Genomic DNA, 24,441 nt, shown 5'->3' on the forward strand with positions numbered 1-24,441 from the left:
AATGTTATGTTTCACATTTTTCTTAAATGTATTGTTTTCCTGACTGCACTTTTTATTTTATTTGTTAAATTTATTTAAAAAAAGTATTCCTGAGTAAAAATAATGATGTGCTGTGCTGTAGTTGTTTTAAATTTGGGTATTAAGATATTACCACCTGTTTCAGGTCGCGTATTTATATTTTGTGACCTAGAAACACTACTATTTATTTTGTTTTTATGTATTTAAAGCAAACCATCCTTTTTATGTAACAATTTTATATCTCAAACCATATTTTTTTTAAATAATTGAACAGTTGGAAAAGTAGACGATTTTTTAAATTACTTTCATAATTAATTTTTCTATTTTTTCGAGCGGTAAAGTATTTATTTTAAAAGAAAATTTTTACTTCACAAAACTCAACACATGGAAGAGTTGAGGAAATATGGATGTTCAAACATAGGCAAAATTGTAAATTTTACACAGTGTGTAAAGTGGCAACATAAAACAGCCAACGACATATCATAAGCCCTGAAAATGCCTAGACTTTCATATTCCCTCCTCGAAAATGTTTTCCCTCTCTGTTGTAACAAATTCAAACATGAATAACTCATGGGGAGGAAACCTAGCCAGTCTGCAAGTATTAGGACATACAAAAAACATTGTTGGTTTATGAAATGATAATAAATAAATACATTTCTGCAATATTTTTGGCAGAAATGATATTTGTTATATGTAAACACACGTTTATTTAAACTATTTATTTTTTAATATACCATCGCACTGGTTATTTGCCTTTGTTATATTGGTTTTAATAAATAGCGACCGAGAAAAAAAAATACGATTGTTTTTCTAATTAATGACACCTTCTTGCATTAAACGGGAATGCTTACATGTGTATTATGCCAAAAGGAGTCTTCAAAAGCCACGTAATTTTTCAGTTTTTCTTGGCATGGACGTCGCGACGCCGCATTCAATCAAGATAGCGCTGAGTAAGTTGGTTGGCGCGTTTAGGAAATTGAAAACATAAATCCAAATTTATTATCAAAGCCTTCGATCGATACAGCCTTAAGAAAGTTAAAGAATGTATTCCAGATGTAGCGGTGTGTAAGGTACGAGTACCTTTTTACAATGACATACATTTTATATATTTTTACATTAATCTTCTTCTTCTTTTCCCCATCCGCTCCTAAGTGAATATGTGGACATCACCAGTTGCCTCCAGGAGACCCTATCGCTAGCCAGCACTCTCGCTTCTTTCCATGTCAATCCGGCGCCCCTTAATTCCGCCGAATAAAGTCTAAAGATCGTCATTGACGGCCTTTCAGGACGGCGTAATCCCGCAGGTTTAAAGAAGAGGCAACTAGGATTGAGGGTATCTTGAGGCATACGCAGCACTTGTCTAGGTTCACCGCCGCATCCTCAAGACGCTCGTCATAGGAGGCTGCTGGGTCCGTTCTCGGACTTCAATGTTAGTTATAAAACCGAACCACCTTATACCTAATATTCTTCTCAAGCACTTACTCTCAAAACTCAGAAGTTTGGTGTTTTGAGCTTTGGTAAGGTGCCAAGATTCGCACCCATATAGGAAAACTGGCATTATACAAGAGTTGAATAATCGGCAATTTGTTTTGACCGAGTATAGACTAGAGTTCCAGACAACACGCATCATGTTAAAAGTTGCTCCAGCAATTCCTTGGCGGGTTGCGAGCTCTTTATGCATGCTTCCATTCTCAGTTATGTTTACTCCAAAGTATTTAAAGCTGTCAACTTTCTCAATCCTCTGTCCATTATTATAGAGAAGCTGATCAGGGTCAGGACAGGATTTGTTGCACATAATCTAGTCATTGACTGGTTTAAGTGGCCACTTTACACACTGTGTAACATTCACCCTTCTGCCCATATTTGATTCTGCCTATATTCTGTCCATATTTAAATATGAACAGAATGGTAAATGATACACAGTGTGTAAAGTGGCCACTCAAACCAGCCAATGAAAGGTCATAAACCCTGTAGATGTCTAGACTTCTATATTACCTTCTCTAAAATAAAATTTTCATTATCACTGTTGTAATATGTTCATATTAGCACCTTTCGGGGAGTTGGATCCAGTCCTTTACAAAAATTTAGACAAACTCAAAATATTGTTACTAAATTTATATAAGGGAATTCATTCCATGACAATGACACCCCAGCAATTTTATCACTTAATAATTTAATGTACCGAAAATGACAACTCGGCAAACCTACCAATACTGTGGCAACAATACTTCGACAATGTTTTGAGTTTGTCCAAATGTTTGCAGACTGGCATTGTTGAATTGGGAAAATAAGAAGTATACAAATTGTAAAATTGTTTTCAGGCGTTGCCTAGTAGGCGAATTGGTTCAGCCGGATGAATCTCACCCACATTTTAAATGTTTCAGCTCTTTTACTTTACAAAAGTCAACATTGAGGGGAGATCCTTAAGCCCACCATCCACCCGCAGCTGTTATAGAGTCCTAGGGGACTCTTTGTTAGATGTGCATAGAGGAAAGTACTTATAAATATTCCTCAGGAATAAAAACTCTATGCAGATAAGGGATAGGGGAGGATGTTGTTAAAATTTTACATTTTACCATATGTCGATACCATTTTTAATTCAATGGACAGGAACAGAATAAAGTGTATATTTATGTATGTATTTATGTATATATAATTAAATTGTTATCAATGTAGTTACAAGTGATATATAAATTAAAAATTTAAAACTTTATATACCTACATCATTAAAAAAAACATCTTTTTGTGCATTACTAATGTTGCATTCATCTGTCTTTTTCTCTTTTTTGCTACGCTAAGTTTTTCTTTTTATTTTCAATTGCAGCGTCCTTTATTGTTAAAGTTATAACGTTGTTTTTTATTCTCAAATTATTACTATGTTTGTGCTTACCTGTATTATTTATGTAAAAATGCGTTTTGTAAAATTCAATAAATACAAATATAAACTTGCAATTCAAATTCATTAACATTTTATTGTATACCCACGAACAGGGCATGCCTTTGTGGGATTTTTTTGTTTACTATTTTTACAATTAATATGTATTTCATTGAATTGTAATTATGTTTTATTTTTTTAATACTCTGTTTTATCGCTTATGTTTATTGTGAAAAAACAAAAAAAAAATAGAAATTTGATTCACAAATAACAACGGATGGCGAATACCTTAAATAAAGGATATGGAATCTTAGGCATTTACAGGGCTTTTAACCTGTCATTGGCTGGTTTAAGTGGCCACTTTACTATGTTTGAAACTCAAATATTGTATTGCAATTTTGAATTCTAATACTCTTTTTATGAAATTCAAGCCAACGAAGAATGTCAAATATCGTGTAATATTAGCCTTTACCCCTGGGAAATATGAGAGGAATAATTTTTCCAACAATAAAAGCAATCGTCACCTTTCCTGAGGTATATTAAAATAGGTAAACCTTTAAAAGTAATTTATTGACCGCTATTATTTACCCATTTTTAAACATTACCTGTTAATATTTTGAGTATTTAGGACTAACAATGGAAATCAACCAAATACGATACGATAAATGTTTTCCTACGCGCGGTAAAATTAAGACCATTAAATTGGACGGCAAAGTTTCTTGAAAATTTACGAAAAAAAAAACAAAAATATTTTCACTAAAACGAACTATATTGAACGACGTCATTAGTTCATTTGAATCAAGCGATGATAATAAAGTTATGAAAGATTTCTGGTTTACAAGTCAGTCAACCAATCAGCAGAATTGACCGAGAAGACGCAAAAAGAACTTGAGACGTCACAAGCGGAGTAATTTCAGAGATACAAAACTTTTAAAAATCAGCGCTGATAATACGAAAAATTCAAAAAATATTTTTTGTGTGATGTACTTTCCTCACCTTAAGTTTTGTCTCTCATCATCTCTGTATCAATATATAAAAACCCTTCATTTTTTTTATCGATTAATTTTTAAATAGCGTTTTGTAAGTATGATAACTAGCGTATGGCCAATAAAGTAATATTTATGAGTCTCTTGACGATTATAATCGTTTACCTTAGATATGTACGTTTTGTTTTATTTATTCAAGCAGGACTATAAATGACATCTTGTTTATTTATAAATTATCAAATAATTGAATAGATTGCCCAGAACTATTAACTTCAATAATCTTTCGTATTCCACATAGCAAACAAGACAATTTTTTCTTGTTTTACAGTCATCATCATGCTGCTAATTATTCGCTGAATTCACCTTTTATTCTCATGCAGCGACTTGCAAATCAATACAGTTAATGATTTTGATTTATTTTATACCACGCCGCTGATGATCAAGTCCTGTGTTTAAAAAATAATGAAAAATGATTCCTTGAACTTTTCGTTTTTTTCCCATTATAAACAACGATTAATAATAAAAATAATGTGACCTCACTGGGTTACCCGTACCAAGGACACTTAGACCATGATGCAAACTTTTTAACTTCCTTTGAAAGCACTTTTTTATATTTCCTTATTCTCTTCCTCGTTTTTAAAACTGCTGTTTTCTTGAATTTACCTTTTTTTATACAAATGTTAATATTACAATATTTGAGTTTGTCCAAAAGACTGGATTTCACCCCCTCGGGAGTCATTAAGATTAACAAATAACAACAGGGATGGAAAAAAACCTTAAATAAGGTAATATGGAAGTCTAGGCATTTACAGGGCTTATGACCTGTCATTGGCTGGTTTAAGTGGCTTTCATATTTCCTTATTTAAGGTATTCTCCATCCCTGTTGTTATTTGATAATCTTAAATGTAAATATTATTGTTTGTTTTTTTATAAACAAACTGTCAACAATTGTATATTTTTTTCGATGTTTCTATGGTAATTATGTAAAAGGTTCACGAAACCGTAAATAAATAAATAAGTGTTTTGGTCTTTTTGTCGTTTTGTTTTATTTAAGTCAATTCCGTTGACGCAGCTCATCGATTTCTGGTCTGATTTTTATGACAAGCCTTATCTGGAGAACCTATCTCTTCTACGAGGAAGAGTGATGGTCATACTTAAACACATAATGATTGTTGGACCTCATGAATTAATAGACCTGTTTAGAATAAGTTCAACCATAAATTACTTCTACTACTACTACTAACATCACGCCATTTTCCCGTAGGGGTAGGCAGAGAGAATGGACCGCCACACACGTTTATCCTGGCAAATATTCCTAGCTTCTTCCACATTTTTACATCTTGTCATACATGCCCTTCGGTTCTGTCTGCTTTTGACATAACCAGACTTAAGATTTTGGTTTATCTGATCATGCCACGTCTTCTTTGGTCGTCTTCGTTTCACGTTGCCGTTCATTTTCGCCATATATACTTGTTTTACCATTCTTTCGTCGTCCATTCGTTCTACGTGACCAAACAATCTCAGAGAACCTTTCTTAATCTTATCAATTATAATACTTGACTCAGATTTACACTCTCGCTTGATTTCATCGTTCGTAACCCTGTCATACATTGATTTCCCACACATTCGTCTAAGAGATCGCATTTCAACCGCGTTCACTCGGCTTTCATCCTTCCTTTGTCGTTTCCATGTTTCACTCCATACATAAGTGTTGCGACTAAAACTTCGTTGTGCACTGCCAGTTTAGCTTAGGTTGACATATTTTTATTAGAAATAACTGTGCTTAGTGCTCCGTTCATTTTGTTGGCCGCATTCACTCTTCTTTCAACCGCTTTTTCTACTCTTCCGTCTCTTGAAAACATGCTTCCCAGATACACAAATTCTTCTACTTGCTAGAAGCATTCGTTGTTAACATTTATTTTGCAGTCAGTAACCTCACTATCCCCTTCAAATACCATTACTTTTGACTTACTTTCGTTCATCGCCAATTCACTCTCCAGGCATACATCATACATTCTAGAGACTATTTGCTGCAAATCATCCTTGCTGCTTGCTAACAGAACTGCATCATCAGCATACAATAAGCAGCTTACTGAAAAATTATCAATTTTTGCTCAAATACCCATACATTCTATATCTCCCATACAGTTGTCCATGTATAGATTAAACAACCATGGTGACATTACACACCCCTGTTTCACGCCTTTTGAGATCGCAAACCAAGATGTCAATCCCCCAGTAACCCCTTACACACGCTGAACTCTCCTCATAGATAGACGATACTGCACCTATAAGTTTATTGTTTACTGTAACCATAAATTAATTCTTCAAATTTTATCATAAAATGACAAATTTTAGAGCTTTTGCATGCTTGCAATGTAGCGGGAGATGACAGCATTTATTTAGGAAAATAACAAAACCATTTTTAGGTGTCATTTTCAACCGCCTTTAACACTAATATTTCATGTCCACTGCAATAACCTCAAATACAGTAGACAAATGCACGAATGGCAATTTTTCAATAAGTTGCATAAAACTCACTATAAGAATGCGGGAATCAAATTGTTGTAGAGTGAAGTTCAAAACCTGGACCTCTGATCTATGAATTTTCGAGCTACGGGACCACAGCCCTTCCCAAAATCTTAGTGTTATTAGTAAGCTGATAAAAAGACGGGTACGTTTCGAAAATGGTAGATATAGGTTTGTTAGCAAGTGGTTACATATATACTAGAAATAACATTTACTAATAATGTAAATCATACTGAAAAATATAAAGTAGAAATATCCAATATATTTCTTGCTGAATTTCTAAATAAATATTTATTTTTATTTTTTATTTATTTTTATTTTTTATTTATTTTTATTTAATAATAGTATAATTATACATTTTTACAATTTAAAAAAAAAATCAAGTGTTATATTTTTACTAAAACTAAAATCCCATCAAGCCACTTTCTGTAGCTTATTGGTAAAGATTATATTTATACTAACTTAATAATATTATTTACATTTATATAAACAATGAATAACAGATAAAAATTAATAGCCGGAAAGATCAGAATAAACATGTTTATACACATAATAATTTTTAAATTTATTTTTTAAATACAAGAAAATATATGAAAAATTAAAAAAATTATACATAAGCAACTATTTACATATAAACTTTTGATCGAGTAGCCACTTTCTTATTTTGCTCTTGTTACAATGTGAGTTAAATTTAAGTTCTTTCGTCAATAAATTAAAAATGCTAGGTATTTGAGAGTTTTATTTCCATACTTATTACATACTTTTGGTACCACCAAGCCATCATTAGACGTGAAGCGTGTATTATTAATGTATTGTGTTTTTTGTTATTTTCCAAACGAAGAAAATTAGAAGAATGAAGAAGCTTATATTACTTTTTAAATATATGTTATTTCTATAACGTTTTTCTTTGTAAAGTAAAAAAAAGAAATCTGATGACAAGCCGGTTTCGCGGTTTTGTGGGTTTCATTATTTTTCCTTTTATAATTTTCTGTTCGTTTACCTTCTTAAATAAAAATAAATACAAAATAAAAAAAAAAAGAGGGTACTGTTAAAATAAATACAATACTGATGTAAAAACTTATATTTACGTAAAATTTATTAATTTTAAAATACTTAGTACACTTTTACTTATTTGTTTGACCAATTATCGCTTTCACCCTCTAATGGGTATCTTCAGACTGGTACCAAGTATTTTTTAATTAATAACTCATATGCAAATTTAAGTTTTTACATCATTACAATGGAATCCCATCAAGAATTGTCAATAAATAGTTTAAATCAAATAAATACAATAATGAATCAACTTATAATTTTACATCAAATTCGTCAATAACTCATAGCATTTTGCGCACACTGCGCAAATATCGCGAGCAGCCTTAATCCCTCGATTGAATTGAATTGAATTTTGTTTTACATTTGGTGTTCATTTTCAATTTTGGAATAAAAAAGATACAACTTATGTTAACATATAATAGTATAAAGTATAAAAATAAATTTTCCTGTTACTCTTTATTTTAAGACCACTCGAGTTTAGTTTGAAGCATCAAGTGTCAAGCATCAAAAATAAACTCAAATGTTCTCAAAACAAAGTGTATAATTTAATATATTATTTTATTATGTAATTCTACAAAGTTAATGCCGATTAAATCGATAATATAATCATGTTACATTATTCAATGATATACAAATATTAATAACATCAAACTTACATGTTTTGACATAAATGATTTATCGTGTTTTTTCCAAGATGTCCATTATGTTATTTACGCTGATGACTTAAACCTTTTTAGAATTATCAAAGGCTTAAACGATATTAACACACTGCAATAAAATATAGACAAGATAATTGAATGGTGCGAACTCAATAAACTGTTTTTAAATGTTAAAAAATGCTACCATATCTCCTTTAATCAATCCAGAAATCCGTTGTGACAAAATGTTTCATTAATAATGTAGCCATTAAACCAGTCTCTATTAAAGACACTCAGTATTTTCAAAATACTGAAACAAGCATAATTTTATTTTATTATATTGTAAGATCACAGCTAAAGTATGCATCTGCAGTTTGAAGTTATTCTTATTGCTGCAACTCATATGATCTTGAACGAGTACAAGAGTTTTTTTTAGTTTTTTTTTTTTTTTTTTAATTTTATTAGGTAATTCAACAAAGATACATACTAGAAAACATACAATTTAAAAGCATTCGTCGAAATAATTTAACATGCATATATATCTTCAATTATAGAATTACACAAAATAGATTTATACGTTAAGTTGTAATACATATTTTTTAGTATTTTTGTTTATACAGGATACAATGCAATAAAAAATAAGTTGTACGTGTGTACTTATTGAATAAGATTTATTCCTAAGAGGTTATTCGCAAAAGCTGAGAGAGTATCATGAAAAATGTCAATTTTATTGTTTCGGCAGTATATATTATATTCCCGACACATGCGGGCCATAGGTGTGTGGTATGTTGCATTATTTGAAAACAAAGGCAGTTTAAATATTTCCTGATGTCTGAGTGTTCTCAATCCTGCATTTATTTGTATTTTACTTAGAAGGTTAGTATCTACTTTGTAGTATAATATTTTATACAGAAATTTTATATCAAAAACAACGCGGCGTTTTATCAGATAATTAAAATGAAAAAGAGTTAGAAGTAGCTCGTAATTTGAATTTGAACGTGGGTTAGAAATTCGAAACTTATTCAAAAGGTACATTAAGAACTTTTTTTGAACAGATTCTATTGAATTTATATGGTTTTGATATTGCGGACTCCAAACGCATGAGGCATACTCAAGATTACTGCGAATCATACTCATATATAGACATATGACAGTTTCCGGTTTTTTAAAGGGTTTGGTTACTCTCTTTAGGACTTTTTTTTTAGTTTTACGATATATTAAATTAGATCTACCGGTGTCAAAACAAAATATGACAATTAAATCACAGTCGGTGAAGAATTCACTTCCCTCTTTTCTCAATCTAATCCCGTGCATATTATGTGCTTCTGGATAACCTTCTTTCCGCACAAAGATGCTAAGACTACCAGATAACAGAAAACTCTTTCAGGTAGCTTTTTTCGTTCGGCAACGAGCAACTTTTCCGTGTATGTGGACAACGCCGAGGAGACTTTTGCCCTGATGCGGTATGTGGTGGGCAAGCTGTGTTAGAAATAAATTATAAAAGCTGTCAAGCAGGAAGATTATAAATGACATCTTGTTTATTTATAAATTATCAAATAATTAAATAGATTGCCCAGAACTATTAACTTCATTAATCTTTCGTATTCCACATAGACAAACAAGACAATTTTTTCTTGTTTTACAGTCATCATCATGGTGCTAATTATTCGTTGAATTCACCTTTTATTCTCATGCAGCGACTTGCAAATCAATACAGTTAATGATTTTGATTTATTTTATACCACGCCGCTGATGATCAAGTCCTGTGTTTTAAAAAAAAATATAAAAGAGATTAATTATTAAAAAAATGTGACCTCACTGGGAGTTACTCGTACCAAGGACACTTAACAATATACTTTTTTTAAATATTTTAACATGTGTGATTAGTTCTTTACTTTTGTTTAAGCTCTTTATTCTTGTGCTTTAAATTGTTTTTAAAATTTATCGTTGTTTACTATTAATATTTATATAGACCATGAAGCAAACTTTTTAACTTCCTTTGAAAGCACTTTTTTATATTTTTTTATTCTCTTCCTCGTTTTAAAAACCGCTGTTTTCTTGAATTTACCTTTTTTTATACAAATGTTAATATTACAATATTTGAGTTTGTCCAAATGTTCGTAGACAAAAGACTTGATTTCACCCCCTCAGGAGTCATTAAGATTAACAAATAACAACAGGGATGGAGAATACCTTAAATAAGGGAAAATGGATGTTTAGGCATTTACAGGGCTTATGACCTGACATTGGCTGGTTTATGTGGCCACTTTACACACTGTGTGACATTCATATTTCTTCAATTCTTCCATTTTTTTTATTTATAGAAGTTAAAGAGCTGAAACCTTTATTGTTGTAAAGAGATTCATCTGACTGAATTATTTTACATAATTGACAACGCCTGAAAAATGCCTAGACTTCCATATTCCCTTATTTAAGGTATTCTCCATCCCTGTAGTTTTTGATAATCTTAAATGTAAATATTATTGTGTGTTTTTTATATACATACTGTTAACTATTGTATACTTTTTTCAATGTTTTTGTTCTTTATTAATATTATGCTATTTTTTTGTAACTCTTTTTACTGGTTTTATGGTAATTATGTAAAAGGTTCATGAAACCGTAAATAAATAAGTGTTTTGGTCTCCTTACAAGAAGGTCCTCCATTTTAGCCGAAGCTTTTGTTAAGGACTATACACGTCCCTAAAAACATCAAACAAATAATGAAGTTTATAGATGTTCAAATTCCTACCGAATTTGAAGCACCTTTAAAGAGTCCTTGACGTTTGTGCTTAAATGTTCTTTTCAACGTTTATTTTGGATTGTGTTTATCTGAAGATCTTGAGTTCGTGTGAGACGATGTAAAGGGTTAATTTTTTTTACGACTCTTTCACTTTAAAACATATTTGTATTAGTAAAGACGTCCTAAAATATAATCACTCAAAGGGAAATCAAGATCAAAGTAACGACTGAGAAAGTAAATGTATCATTTATTATTTTAGTAAGAAGGATTTTCAATTTTTAGTGCTATTTTCTAAATAATTACTATGAGAAGATGGGAGTAAAATTTTGGTTCAGTTAAGTTCGAAATTCCGTTTCGTGAGTACGGGACCCCAACTCGATTCATAAATGTATTGTTTACATATATTATACCCTTGTACACACACAATGTAGCATAGGGCACTGCGTCGGTACACTAAAATTTGTGATTTCTTTCTGTATATTAAGTCTTCTTTGTATATGCAAGATGGCGCAAAAGTCGTCACCTGATGTTCTTTGACTGTATTTTTTTTAATGAATGAAAAATTTTTATTCTTCTTTTGGATTGTGTTTATTTGATATGCTTACATTTTTTTATTTAGTCTAGAAAATTATATCGGCCAAGGGGACGCCGCCAAAATTGATGAACATATAGGCCCGATTTATGGCATTTTCCTTCTCTCTTTCTAGAACTTCCGGCGCCAGGTTCTCGCATTTTTAACGAATATTCTCTTTGTCGACATCGTCCAGTCTGACGATGTTGGTCACGACGAAACCCGGTTACTGGCAAAAAAAATATAAAAGAATTTAAAATAAAAGTGGAATAAAACTATAAAGTATTTTAATTATTATAATTAAAATGCAGTTCCACCAAAAAATATCAGTAGAAAAACTCAATATATTAATGTATGTACATAAAAAAAAAAAATTTTTTAAGAAACGGAGATTTCTATAGGTCCAACATTAAAATAAAGATATGTTAATTGTGCCCACTACTAGACAGCAAAAAGTTAATAATTCTTTTGCTTCAAACTGCAAACGATTCACAATAATCTTGAAGTCGAGGCTTTGCCAACAATTTTTTTAAAGCTGTTTTCAAGCACAGCTTGTTTGGAAAAAGCTACTATAGGCTTTAAGAATATTTGCAGGACAATACAGCTTGGCATTAGATTCGTGATTATTGATTTTGGTTTTTTTCATCTTAATGGTGTTGTTGATTCAAATTTATTCATTCGAGAGGTTTTATTTACTCATTATTGATTAAATGTATAAAATAAAACATAAATATATATTCTCACACGTAAAAAAAAAAAAAGTATATTGTGAAGAATAATTCCAGATAAGTACTTTTTTTTACTATTTTTGCTTTGTTTTGCGCGGGCGACCCCGTTGATCTGCGAATCGGAAGCGGTAAGCGTTTCTTCTATGGAAAACGCAACCAACATGGCGAACAACTGAGCGGGTCGTGAGATTGATCGCGCTAATCAAAGCCGTACGAGGGATCCGAAATCCGGTGAGAAGAATAATAACAACATAGTCTCAATTATTGCAAGCTAGTCTTGCGTCCATATACTAATAATTATCTGAATTTGACAGAATCCCTTGTATCTGTATATATATAAATCCTATAATCTAATATGTTCTTACCGAAGAGAGAAAAAAAGACATCATTCGTCCTCTCATATTTTTTTCTCTTTATATATATTGTCTTGATGAGACGCAAACCTGACGCAGATGGATTTAATCCATCCCTCTAACGCCTAGTTTTGGTAATGAAATTCCACGTAAAAACATTTATACATTTTTAAGTATTTTGTACATCTATACTTTTTTATTTATAATATTTTTTTCTCAGTTCAGTTTATTTAATTTAATAAATGCCCACAGTATTTCTTTTTTGAATGATACCCAAATCTGCCCTTCTTGGTACCCGCTAACTGCTATTAGAGTATATTTTATACATATCTTGCATCTTTTAATTTTAAGATGTATTTTTCTAAAATGTATTTATGTAATTATATTTATGTGTAAATTAATATATGCATGGAAAAATAAACAAATAAAATAAAAATACAGCAGGACCAATCAACCATTCTTCACAAATTAAATAATCATTAACAACAAAGCTAAAAGTAAACAAATTACAACAGGGATGGAGAATACCTTAAATAAGGGAATAAGGAAGTCTAGGCATTTAAAGGGCTTATGACCTGTCATTGGCTGGTTTATGTGGCCACTTTACACAACAAATGGAAGAATTGAAGAAATATCGATGTTCAAACATAGGCAAAATGGTGAATGTTACACAGTGTGTAAAGTGGCTACTTAAACCAGCCAATGACAGGTCATAAGCCCTGTAAATTCCTAGATTTCCATATTCCCTTATTGAGGGTATTCTCCATCCCTGTTGTAATTTGTTAATCTTAATGTCTCCCGAGGGGGTGAAATCCAGTCTTTTGTCTTCGAACCTTTGGACAAACTCAAATATTGTAAAGCTAAAAGTTTTTACATATTAGATACCCTACTTTACCCCAGCCCCCTCTCCTACTTTTGCATATTCAAACACAAAAAAAAATGTTTCGTGCTACGGACTTTTTATTTATATATTTTTAATTTTTCCTGAAAATTTGATTGACTCGATCACATCACATAAAATTTTGATTAATTAAACAGAATGTGGGTATCATTAAAATGCCCAATGATACGTAAGCCTCTATTTCAAATGATCGCTCACCCCTCAAATCGGTCATCAAGTTAACGATTTCCGAACGAACTCTCCCATATACGTACACCATTAAAGATCTTCTAACAGATTACGATCTCCGCGTTTAGTGCACTTGTTTCCATATCTGAGATCTTAAGACCTTAAGCGACATGGTTCTTGTTCCGAGAAAAAAGATGAGACTTTGACAGGTGGTCTCCGCTTGATCATATGTCAGTGGTAATGTTCCATTTTGTATCGTCTCCTTCATTTTGTACCCATTTTTTACAAGACAATCTAGAAGTATTTGTTTATTTGTTTTATCAAATAATCATTATGATGGAAGAGTATAGAAAAAACTCCTACACTCTTCTACCTGTTGACTTTTGCGTAGTAAGGGAGCCGAAACCTTTATCACCTGGGTGAAATTCGCCCGACTGATCCGGCTGAAATGCGGATACTTAAACATAGGCAGAATCGGGAATGTTACACAGTTTGTAAAGTGGCCACTTAAACCAGCCAATGACGGGTCATAAGCAGTGTAAATGCCTAAACTGACGTATTCGCTTCTCAAAAATGATTTTCTCTCTTCTGCAATAAGCTTAATGCTATTTAGGTTAAAAATTCCTTAAAACGCTGAAACAATAAATCTTATTTGTCTTAAAAATATTTTCGAGAGCTTTAAAGAAAAAAAAATATCCCAAATCTAACATAAAATATGAAAATATCTTAAAATATTATATATTATTGTCATTATTTGTTAAATATCATTATACAAACAAACCATCACGCGGTTTCCCCATAGGGGTAGGCAGAGAGGATAGAATGCCATATCACTCTATCTTGGCATACAGACCTCGCTTCCTCTACATTTATACATCTTCTAATGCACTCACGCCGATTATTCCTACTTTTGACTTGTCAATCTTCAAGTATTTGATGCACTTGATCGTGCCATGTCTTTCTCGCTCTTCCTCGTTTTCTGCATCCATCAACATTCGCATCGTAGATCATTTTAGCCGTTCTTTCGCTGTCCATTCGCTCTACATGTCCAAACCAACGCAGCACCTCTTTCTTGATTCTGTCGATAATGCATGTCTCAGCCTTACGGATCTCGACATCTGCGCACCTATCATACATCGTTTACTACACATTCGCCTCAGGGATCTCATTTGGACAGCATTCCACCTACTTTCATCATCATTTTTCCAATTCCATACTTCGCTCCCATACACTAAAGTTGGCACTAGAACTCAGTTGTGAACTGCTAGTTTAGCCTCCTGCGATAAACATTTGTTTCCCAAAGTAGAATATCATTATATGATCTCATTATTTGATTTGATTTGATTTTTTTGCACCACAACAGGCCAGGAGGCCCAATTACAGTGGTGAATTACATCACAAAACAACCCACCAGGCTAGAGAAAAATCACTTTAAATTTTTGTGTTCTCACCGGGAATCGAACCCGGAACCTTCCGTGAGTGAGTCAAGCGTCTTGACCACTACGCCACGGAGGCCGCCTTATTATCTTCGATAAAGAGTTGTAGTATGAAATTATTATGCATTTTTTTTACTTCTTATCATAAACACTTAAACTTACTACTCTGCCCATTTTTTTATTTTTATTAATTGGAATAATTCTTAAGTTCCTAGAATTCCAATCGTCTCTGCGCTTTAAAGCTGCAAAACGTTTGGTAATCTAGCTTTCACATTTAACTTTTATCATCATCAAATCACCTTATAATTAAATTTTGTAAATAGATGTAAAATTCCAACCGTCTCTGGGCTCTGTAGTCGCAAGACGTGTTATTATCTAGCTCCTATTTTTGTAAGTAAATTTTATTTATCAAATAAAATCACTTACAGAATACAAAATACAAAAGAAAAATTAATTATTAAAATTATATTTCATAAAAATTCAACATTTCCCTCAAACAAATTATTTCAAGAAGCTGAACTCTTGAAGCTACGAGAAATCTATTGCCAGAAATGTCTAAAATATGTTTTTATGCGCCAACATATTTTTCTTAAAAATGTTTATAAATCTAGTCAAAGATTGAAAAGATAACTTGAAATATTAAATCCAAATTTGGGTAAAAACACTTATTTTTTTACATCTCTAAAACTGTTCAACGCATTTCATAAGGACAATATGATACCTAGAGATTATTATTTGAATATGTTTCGATTAATTTTTTTGTTGAAATTATGGATAAAAAACACAGATTTTGAAATCCTATTTTCTTCATGAAAAGAATATAATTTTATTTTAATTTTCTCATTTTTAGTGACAAAAAATTGAGTTCTGATATCAGCCCTCATTTTATAACTTTTATTTTATATAAATCCTATTCTTTCTGAATAATCTAATCTACACAACAGTAGGAATGTACAGTAGGACTTAAGCAAATAATAAACAATGAATACATTTTTTTATTTTATTTTACAAACAAGAATTCTATTAGGTAATAAACCAGTTTTAATTATTTTTAAAGTACCGTGAGATTTTTCTAGTGCTGTGGGTGTTTTCCGCAAATTGAGAAATGCCATTTTTGTGATCAATACAATTTTCAGATAGTAATTAATACAGTTTTTGGTATGAAAGCGGTCTGATTGTTTTTAGCAGAACATAGAAATGACCTTACTGCATCCGAAAACATCAATTTCTCATTTTTCCAAAATTGTGGACTGGCTGCTTTCTGCAAAACTACGTTCAAATGTAGCTCCTATCTGTTATTACAATCAATCATATTTGGAAATGAGGAGCTAGAATCTCAACTGTCATGCGCTCTGTAGCTGTAAGACTCGTTGGGATATTTATTGTGCGGGCCCTTTAGACGATTTTCACAAAAAAATGGTTATATACTGTATTTATTTATTTTATTTTATTTGGGGTTCCTACAGCTATTATATAATGAAAATATATTAACAATTCAATTCAAAAAATCCACTGTAAATCCAATGATTGTTTAAAACTTGTAATTGTATTAAAATGGTACAAGAAACAGCTTGGTAAAAAGTTTGAAACTTTATAAATAATCCAACACTATAAATATATAACAGACACAAAATAATTGATAATGTCGTTGTGTAATAACTAAACTGAACATGTGGTAACAGGTGAAGTGTCAATGGTGACTGCGCGAGCCGCAAAACGTTCGCCACTCTGGTTATGTGTCGATGATCGTGCCAATTCTTCTTGTCATTGACACGAGTCTTTATCAAGTAATCCCTCCAATTCTGCGTCTTCCAAAATCTTATCTCTTCCACCGCTATAGCTGTCTTCGACGTAAAACTTGCCGTTCTTGAAGCGCTGAAGCCTCTCACGGAGCGTTCTTTCACTAATAGCGGACTCATTACAAGTTTTTGAGAGCATTCGTTGAGTCTCAGCCGCAGACTTCTTTATGTTGAAGCAGAAAATTAAAGTCTCCCGCAAATGACGAGAATTTGGCTTGTAAACTCTGTTTTTTCTATTTCTTCAATATTACAATATTTGAGTTTGTCCAAATATTCGTAGACATAAGACTAGATTTCACCCCCTCGGGAGTCATTAAGATTAACAAATTACCACAGGGATGGAATTGGAACAGAATTGAAGAAATATGGATGTTTAAACACAGGCAAAATGGTGGCCACTTAAACCAGCCTATGATAAGTCATAAGCCCTGTAAATGCCTAGAATTCCATTTTCCCTTATTTAAGTTAATCTTTAATATTATTTTTATTAATAGGAATCATATTCGAAAACCATATTTGCCGCAACAAATCGGTTTCTTAGAACAGGCATTTGCCCATATAGGAACCGAATGCAACATTAGACATACTAATATTTCTGGCTTGCCGACTCTACGTATACTGAGCCTACTCCTAGTACAAGCAAAATTTGCCAGAGTGTATTTGTGACATTTTTGGAAAAATGTATGAATAAACTAATAAATAAATAAAAAAACAAAAGACTTACATTTTCAATCGAGAATAACTTTATGATGCAGACACAAATCGACTAATGTTTATGACAATTGATGTTATGTCGACAGATGCCTTAGTTTATTGATCTAATTATTTCAATCACTACTCACTGCTTAAGCCATCTACAGGAAAACGTTGGAAGAAAGTTGTACACCTAACAAAGACTAGTTTTTATTTTTATTTTTTAATTTTTCAAGCCGTAAATATTGAGCCCACTCCGCCTCAAAGTTTGAACCATAAAACCATACCCATGTGTGTTCATACTTAATGCAAGATATCAGAAATAAAGCGATCCCTTAGGTAGGGAGATGTTTTGTTATCATGTAGATTCACGTTACGCATGTTAAGGGATTAAGTAGGGTTTATGTCCAATTTATGCATGATTATAAAATATTTCCGACATTTATGGAACGAAAATTAATATTTCGTTGTTTACATGCATTTTGTAAAATAAATCAATATTAAATAAGAAATAAATTTTCACAACATCTTAAGAACAACAAAGAAACAAAGCAAGTTTAGCACCTTTATAACTAAATATAGCACATCAACATATACGCCAAAAACCTTTTCTTACACAAGCAGAATAAATGTTCAAAAAAACGTTTTTAAGAATAAAAAAAAGTAGTGAATTTACTAAGGGAGATAAGGGCATTAACATCACATGCCATGCAGATGATGCAGCCATAGTGATGATGAGAAAATATCCATCTTAGTAAGTAAACATCTGGAAAACATTAAACATGTTTTTTCTTAAATATCAATTTTATTTATGAGAAACATATTTGCCGTAACAAATCGGTTTCTTAGAAAAGGCATTTGCCCATATAGGAACCGATAGCAACATTAGGCACACTAATATTTTTGGCTTGCCGAACCCTTCGTGTATTGAGCCTAATCCTGGTACAAACAAAATATTTCTGTTTTTTTTTTGCCATTTTGTGTGATATAAAATATATGTGTACAAAAATTTAAAAAATAAGTGTGAAAATGACGCGGCAATCGCTCACAATAATTTTAGCCTTATTATCGTTGTATCTACTATTTTGTCGATGCATGTCGATAAACGAATGTGATGGTTTTGGAAAGAAATAAAAGTATGACTAAATGTGAAATCACTCTGAATGAAGTTATACTAAAACAAGTAGAAGAATTTGTGAATATGGGAAGTATGTTTACTAGGGATGGAATGACTGAGAAACACATTGAAAGGAGGGTGAGTGCCGGGAACAAAGTGAATGGTGCAATTAAATCAACCATGGCAAATAAATGTTTGTCGCAAGACGCAAAAGAAGCAGTTCACAACGCAGTCCTGGTCCCGACCTTGATGTATGGGAGCGAAGTGTGGACTTGGAAAAACAGGGATAAAAGTAGGCTGAATGCTGTCGAAATGCGATCTCTCGCGAATGTTTGGTGAAACTATTTACGATAGATGCCCAAATGTTGAGATCCGTACATTATGTAAGGCTGAGACAAGCGTTCTCGACAAAATCAAGAAAGGAGCTCCAGAAGTTTGGACATGTAGAGCGAATGGAGAGCGAAAGAAGAGCTAAGAATATTTACAATGCGAATGTTGATGGATGCAGAAATAAAGGAAGACCCAAAAAGACATTGCATGACCAAATTCAACAAATACTTGAAGATGGACATGTAAAAAGTCGGAATAATCGGCGCACGTGCATGAGAACATGTATGAATGTAGAGGAAGCGAGATTTGTATGAAAAGATAGAGGGATGTTGCGTTATATCCTCTCTGCCTACCCTTACGGGAAAACGGTGTGATGGTTTGTTGTTAATGTTGTTGTTTATCCACTATTTTATTCTACTTTTATAATATATTTTTATTTGTGTCTAGGTGTTTTCTGTGTCCAGGTGGATGAAGAATACAGTTTTGTGCGTGAAATAGGACCAGAACCATGGACAAATGCCTTATTTGCAGAAGCGAGAAGATCGTGGTTGCACAAAAATACAAAACCGACATGCTGATAGAAAACATATGGCTGTTTGAACATTGTAAATGTTCCACGGTGTCTATAATAATAACTGAAACTTAAAAATAACAAATCTCAATCCTTACATACGCCTTTATTTCCATATTCCGTTCTGAAACTGTTTTAACACAATATGTCAATGTCAATTACTCTTTGGAGGGTGGAATGCAACCCTTATCTACAAACGACTGAACTGTACAAAAAAACACACCAGTTTGACATAAACTACTTGACTAAAATTGAGACCTTAAAAATTGTGCACAAAATAACACTGGAAAACATACAAGACGACGACATAATATTAGTAAAAAATGCTGACATACACAAATATAACACCAGACAACAACAACACTATCATATTAAAAAAGGAAAGACAAACACAGGACAGTCAAAAATACTACATAATGGACTTAAACACTACAACGACCTACCTTACTACTTGAAAACTTTTAATGGAGACAAATTCAAAATCAATCTGAAAAAGCATATGATTGACTGAACTAACTAGACTAGACGAGACATAAAATGACTAGACAATATTAAATTTCTAATGTAACCCTAACGGATGCGGAGGTTTTTCACGGTCACTGTTATCAATATTATGTATCTTTTTTGGGTAATACCGTGTATGTTGGATTTGATCCGACGTTTCGGCTACCATTGCAGGAGCCATCTTCAGGGAAAACTGTGTGTTTTATAAAGAAATGTATGTGTTTATGTACTAGTAATTTGTACCGTGTCACAGTCAGCAGTAGGCACATTTCTAGTTTTGTAGGAAAGAATAATTATGTTTATGTACTAGTAATTTGTACTGTGTCGCAGCTGGCAGTAGGCACATATCTATTCGTTTTTGTCATATGTAGTGCTGGGAACCATGTTGAATTTAATTTGAGCCCGTCGTCATTGTTTATATTATCTGGATGTCTGTGTATTTCAATTGCCTCTTTTATTATTCGTGCACTATAATTACTAGGTTTATGTAAAATTTTTGGTTCAAAGGCGAAAAAATGTCCTGTGTCTATAAAGTGTTCCGCTATTGCGGATTTGTCTGGATGCCCAAGTTTACACGCTCTTTTGTGTTCGTCAATTCTCTTCTTACATAAACACATACATTTCTTTATAAAACACACAGTTTTCCCTGAAGATGGCTCCTGCAATGGTAGCCGAAACGTCGGATCAAATCCAACATACACGGTATTACCCAAAAAAGATACATAATATTATTAACCCTAACGGGTTTTTTTAAAATTGTGAAAAAATAATAAAATAAAAAAATTAAGAAAAGATTGGACATTCTCAAAATAATAATCTTCCGAAGCCGCTTATATGGATTTAATTTAATTTCACCTTGGCAAACCTTATAAAGGTTTGTTATCAAAAGGTTTTACGTATTTTTTATTATTTCCGGGCGATGTATGAATTCTGAAGATATTATCTACATACCGAACTTTTTAATATCCGGGCAAAGGAAGGAAGACAGTAAATTTGATTAAAACAAACTTGATCGGGTTATGTAGAAATTAATTCAAAAAAATAATATTCATATATGCGTAAAGTAAACACGATCTAACAATAAAGATAAAATAAAATAAATTACAAGAATCTACCGGTTTTCTTGCATATTAAGACCATTATTCTACATATATAAAAATGTATTTAATCAGTGGTAGAATATGTAAAATATTATCAGTTCTTTAATAACCTTTACGATAGCTTGTGGAAAAAATCCCTCGAGTAACTCGAGGTTAGGAAATGATCGCCTGATAATCACGGTCTCTTTTCATCTCACTAAGATTATATATGTGTCTTGCTCAGTATTACATTACACGTCTTTCTCTCAAATGTATGACAACAATATTTTGAGTTTGTCCAAACTTTTGTAGACAAGGTTCAACTCCCTGCGGAGCTGTTTATATTAACATATTACAGCAGAGAACCTGGTCCATGAGGAAGTAAAGAAATTGAAAAAATAATATTTTCTGGCGTTGCCTAATATGTAGGTGAAATAATTTAATTACACGAATCTCACTCGCATAATTAAAGGTTTCAGCTCTTTAACTTCACAAACATCAACAGATGAAAGAATTGAAGGAATATAGATGTTTAAATATGGGCAGAATGGTGAATGTTACACAGTGTGTAAAGTGGCCACTTAAACCAGCTATTGATAGGTCATAAGCCCTGTAGATGCCTAGACTTCCATATTATCTTCTTTAAAATGTTCTTCATCTCTGTTGTAATATGTTAATCAATTGTATGTTTTACATATTTGTATCGCCTTCTTGAAAAGTACGTGCCGATAGTTCTATTCAATGAACACGCTTATATATTGTGTAAAAAATAAATTATTAAAAGGCATACACATAAAAATTAAAAAGAACGAAAAACATTTTTTTTTATTTAAAGATTTTAAACTATAAAACCTATTAAGCTTATCCCCTCCCTCCACCCCGCTACTTTTTTCATTAATTTTCAAAGAAGATAATATTTCATAATTTAATCAGTGCATATTTGTCCTAATCAGTGCATGTGCTTATTAAAATGTATGCCGTGTTGGTTTTATATTTTTGTGCTACAACTATCATGTGTAATTTTTGGATGCTTAGTGAGGAAATTGTTAAGAAGAAAAAAAAACTAGAAAAAATGGTTAAAAATAATTTCAATAACGTAAAAAAAAGTACAATTAAATTAAAGAATAACCATGTAGGTACTTGAAAAAAAAACATTTTTATACTTCAACAACTTAAATAAACACCTTCTGGTACAAACTATACATACAAATAATACTTAAGCGTGGAAATAATAATAATTTTAAGTACTTTTCATCGCCTTCTGAAAATACTTGTGAAACAAATTTTTAAGACTTGCATCAGTTCCTGAATTTGTTCAATTCAGGCTTAAGGGTTGTTGCAGCGCTATGGGGAAATCATATTTTTATGGAGAATTAGTTACAAACATGACAAAGGCTATAAAACCACCGGCCTGGGGGTGGATTCACCCCGAACAGAATAAAATAGCTTTACCACCCCGCATGCAATATCCGAACACCGCCCGGAGGGGATGCAAAGGCATCTAGGCCATTATCGCTTGTAGGAGTTTATAAGAGCAGTAACAATGACTTTCCAGTGAAATAACATCACTCAATATAGAACTTTAGCCATAATAAAAACATAAAAACATCCGCTCAGATTATCATGTTCACAAAATCGTAAAAGTACGCGAAATTCTGATACTAATATTATTTTATTTTATTTTATTTGGGAAATCAACAGTTCTACATACATATTTTTAGTAAACAAACAGATATAGTGTAGAAACTCAGAACTAATAACAAATTTCCACATAGTATACAAATTTAGTAAAGAAAATATATTACATATCAAATAAATACATACAATTTATACATATAAAAATGTTATTTTCATGTACTCAATAATCAAAGAATTTGTTATGTTTATTTTAAGAACATTAAGTTACTGTTAATTGGGCGGGATAAGGACAAAAATGCTTGAAGAGAGGATAAGGAGGGGAGGGGAGATGTACATATTTATTATTATAATGTCTACTAAGTTACATAATACATTTTTAGTGTAAATTTTTAATCTGACAGAGTGATGTTTGTGTAATCTATATTTTTAAATTTTGTATTGTATATTGAAAAAGTCCTAGTATATAATATTACTGTAATCTAAGTTTACTATTAATTAGTGTAGATATTTCTACAACTAAGTCTTCATCGGGGTTTTCAAACATAAACATATTTTAAATAAAATAAATAAAACAACTTTGTTTTTAACCACTAATTTTTATTTTTCACCGACCGGTTTTAAAGCAAACAAGCTTCTTCGTCAAGGTTTACTAATGAATTAATTCCTTTTTTTATTTTTATCATGTTCACTAAATACTACACGTGGACCCAATGAATCAAGTCGTTTTTTCCTTACACGGGTGGTAATTTGATATCATTATTTTCGAAGTAACACAGGAGAGGACTAAAAGAAATATTATTTATTTGGTTATTAATTATTAAATTTGGTGATGTATCCAAAATAAAAGTAGTTTATTGGATTATAATTCTACTTTATTTTTTATAAAATATACAAAATGAGTTTGTTTGAAAATGTCCTAACAAGACGAACGGGTCACAATATACCCTTTGTATATTTTATAAAAAATAAAGTAGAATTATAATCCAATAAACTTGTTTTATTTTGGATACATTACCAAATTAAATATGGAATTCTACCAATTGTCTGCATACACAATAAATATATTAATTATTGTTTTCTTATTATGAATTGCTTTATTAATTTATAAGATTTCTAAGTTGTCTAATTTTAATATTTTAATTTCAACATGAAGTGCTTTTAATCCAGTGTCTTTATTGAAGTTATGATTATTTTCTATCAGATGATTTGCAAATTCAGAAAAATTATTATTATTGAAGCATCTTAAGTGTTCTTTTACTCTTATATTAAAGTTTTTTTTTGGTTTATCCAACGTAGATAGAATCGCAATCATTACAATTGAATTGGTATATTCCAGATTTATTATATTTGTGGACTTTGTCTTTGTGATTTATTAACAATGTTCCTATATTATTAGTTGTGTAGAAAGCCGGTTTAATGTTTGGTGGTAGGGAATTAGATAATTGTTTTGAAAAAATGACATTTATAAAAAGAATCCGCCTCCATTGCTTATTCATGAATGCTGCTAATAATGGACGAGTCGCGATGCCTTTAATTTATAACGGAGAGGGAAAATATTTTCGAGAAAAAAACATTTACACACTGTGTAACCTTCACCTTTCTGCCAATTTTTAAACATCCAAATTTCCTCAACAATAACTCCATAGGGAGTGCAATCCAGCTTGTCTACAAATATTTGGACATTTTTATTTTTAACATAACGTTATTACTAGTT

The sequence above is a fragment of the Micrasema longulum genome, unplaced genomic scaffold, assembly GCF_059751315.1.
Source record: "Micrasema longulum isolate JH-2025_06_02 unplaced genomic scaffold, ASM5975131v1 h1tg000141l, whole genome shotgun sequence".
Lineage (NCBI taxonomy): Eukaryota > Metazoa > Arthropoda > Insecta > Trichoptera > Brachycentridae > Micrasema > Micrasema longulum.